The sequence below is a fragment of the Cebus imitator genome, unplaced genomic scaffold (genome assembly GCF_001604975.1).
Source record: "Cebus imitator isolate Cc_AM_T3 unplaced genomic scaffold, Cebus_imitator-1.0 Scaffold844, whole genome shotgun sequence".
NCBI lineage: Eukaryota > Metazoa > Chordata > Mammalia > Primates > Cebidae > Cebus > Cebus imitator.
Window position 1 is genome coordinate 73,197 of NW_016108159.1, and position 3,237 is coordinate 76,433.

The 3,237-nt window shown below is 37.0% G+C and overlaps 1 non-coding gene across 1 annotated transcript; it reads right to left on the reverse strand.

Annotated features, from left to right (window-relative positions):
* Positions 1-2,789: 2,789 nt before the first annotated feature.
* Positions 2,790-2,852, reverse strand: LOC119469795. Its single transcript, XR_005198635.1, has one exon. It is a non-coding gene; the product is annotated as a small nucleolar RNA SNORD43 (small nucleolar RNA).
* Between the last annotated feature and the right edge of the window lie 385 nt (positions 2,853-3,237).

Here is a 3,237-nt window from a genome sequence, read left to right on the forward strand (position 1 = left end):
AGGCATGGTGACTCATGCCTGTAATTCCAGCACTTTGGGAGGCTGAGGTGAGACGACTGCTTGAGACCAGAAGTTTAAGATCAGCTTGGGCAACACAGCAAGAACCCATCTCTCTCTTTATTTTTTAAAAATTAGCCAGGCATAGTATCATGTGCCTGTAGTCCTAGATACTTGGGAGGCTGGAGTGGGAGGATTGGTTGAGCCCAGGAATTTGAGGTTGCAGTGAGCTATAATTGTGTTTGCCACTACACTCCAGCCTGGGTGACAGAGCAAGACCCTGTCTCTAAACAAAAAGATAAAAGAAATATAAAAAGACATATAAATGACCAACAGATATACAAAAAAGTGCTCAACATCTCTAATCATCAGAGAAATGTAAGTGAAGACCAAAATTAGGTATCGCCTCACACCTGTTAGACAGGATATTATAAAAGATGAAAGATAACAAATGTTAATGAAGATGTAGAAAAAAGGGAACCCTGTACACAGTTGGTGGTATTGTAAGTTAGTACAGTCATTTTTGAAAACAGTATGGAGGTCCCTCAAAAAATTAAAATTTTAAACAGGAGTCAAATGCTTAGCCCAAATATGAGAGGATCATTACGATTTGTAGGTTAGGACACAGAAGGGATCTGGTAGGGAGCCAGCTGAAAATATTTGAAAATCAGAAATTTGGCCCAGTAAGCCATCCAGGAGGCTTTGTGAAGATGTTCCTTTCAGAGATTAGGATCTTAGATGTTTCTAATTCAACCTGATTGGAAGTATTTACCCAGGTGCTGCAGGAAGTGTTAGTAACAGCACAAACACCACCTTGTACAGCAAGGTAATAGTCATGCAGTTGTCTAGGGCCATACAAGCAAGGAAGTCTAAGGACCTCTGTTACACCCTGATAGTTCAGGTAGTGGGGTAGGCAATTCTGTTAACAGTATAGTAAAGGTTTCTGATCATACATTCATCCCAAGCAGAGCCTAGTACAAATCAGAATTCCAGAAATCTTCCTCATCTAGCACCTTCACTAGGGTTATCCCATCTGGGTAAATGGCATTCTTGGAAATGTCTGCCATTATCATCATCATAATTTGAGGGGTTATCATTTGTGTTGAATTGTGCCCAAACACTCTCAGGTAGCTTTTGGAGATCAGGGTAAGTAGCATTAGTGAGGCTAACTGAACAGATGGAAACTTAGGTAAAAGTCATTTCTGTGACAAAATCTCCTGGCAAGGACAGCTCAAGCTTATAGCTTATTTCCTCCTTTTGGACAAGGAAATATACGCATGGTAAGTTTTTAAAAAGTCTCTTCCCATGAGGTGTATGTGCGACAATGAGATAAGCAAAAGGCAATGACTGAGAGTGAGGGGCCGAAGCTGCAAGGGGATAGGTAGAGATTTAGGAACCATCATAAGTTAGTTGGCTACCCCAACCATCTGGATAAATTCAGAACTCCAGAGAGGGAATGTGGAAAATGTGTCAGGATTAAGGATAGACAGAGTAGTTCCAGCATTAACCAGAGATCTGACTAGTTCATCTCCAATCTTAATACCTAATTAATTAATATCTGGTTAGTTTTAAGTAGCGGAGATGTCCCTTTAATGTTCCCAGAGTACGTCTAATTTTGCTTGGGGGAAGAGGGATGGGGTACTTTATCAGGATTAGTTGTAGCCAAATATTAGACAAATTAGGATAATTCAGGATCTAGTCCAGTCTGCAGGTAAATAAGAACTTAAAACAATGCATAGGGCTACAATCTAATAACAGATGTACTTTAGTTTTTCTTCAGAAACATAACTTTTAATCTCCACATTGATCATATAGGAATCCCAGATTTAAAAACCTGTTGAGGCTAGAAAACCAACGTGCTGCAGGCTTTAAATGTTACTTAAAATCTTAAGGTTCTTGGGCCCTCCAGGAAGTGACAATATCTACTAATTCACTAAGGCGGGGAACTCTTGAAACCAGGTATTTTATGCATATTCTTAAATATGACATTTCAGTCAAAACCTTGATAACATAACCAATGTTTCCAATTATATCCTGCTTATAAAGAGAAAGCAAATTTTTATTGAACGCATATAAATAAAAATAAGAATACTTATGAATAGTTTCTGAATTTTTGAGACATTAGGGAGAAAAAGCAAATGCTAGCACCTTTTCATAAAAAGATACTTTACCAAATTATTGCAAACTATAGATAGCTTATGAAAGAAAGTTTTATTAAATCTGGAGAACAAAACATTTAAGGAAAAAACAATCTTTTAAATAAGTAATAAAAACATTATCCTTGTCAATTACTTAATTTCATGTAATCTATTTTGTTTTACTCAATCTGTTTTTCTCCGCAGGGGAAAAATATCGCCATCAGCGTCCAAACCAAAGCAGCCCTTACTCTCTAGTTCCCAGTTGCCTAAGTTCTAAATATTCTCAGCAGTACTCAGCCTCTGAACCAGACACCCAGCAAGCTGAGTAAAGGGGTAATTATCTTTTCTAGGTTCACACATGTCAAGAATGCCTTTGTACTCAAGAAAATTTACACTAAACCATATTTTAAATCCTTTCAACTTGTAAGAAAACTAGTCATCCACTTTTTTCTCTAACACCAGGCAAAAACACACTAAGTAGTGGCATTAAAAATTGCTTAACAGGTAGCTTTATGTGCCAATTAGCAATACTTTGACCACTAAAGGGACTCCTGGGACAAATGCTGGGTAGCAGCTAAAAGTGCTATAGGCTTCTTCCAGCTCCCAAACAGGAGCTACATGGATACATGTAGGCCACGAGAACTCGACAGAGTCAAATCAGAACATGACAATCAGCACACAGTTTCTGTCCACTCATCAATATATTTATCATCCGTTATTTTCCTCAATCTTGATTAGCAATTCCATGAAAAGCAATTTTGGACTATAGCTGATTACAAATGCTTCCAGAGAGGAATTAAAACATTAACTGTGGATGACAAAAACCCAGAACAGTAATGGTCAAAAATCTGATGAGAGTTTACAGTTGTAAAAGAAATTAAGCCACCTCTACTATATGCAGCATTTTAAGATAACAACCATAACTATAATTGACATCTTCACATCAGGACCATCAGACTTTTACAAATTTCATGTAATTTTTTGGAATACTTATATTAATATCAAGATTTATGACTATTAGATTTTTATGAACCTATAATTTTGAAATATATTTTAATAATATATCCATAAGCGTAACTGGGAAAGGATCCAGCATCACTTA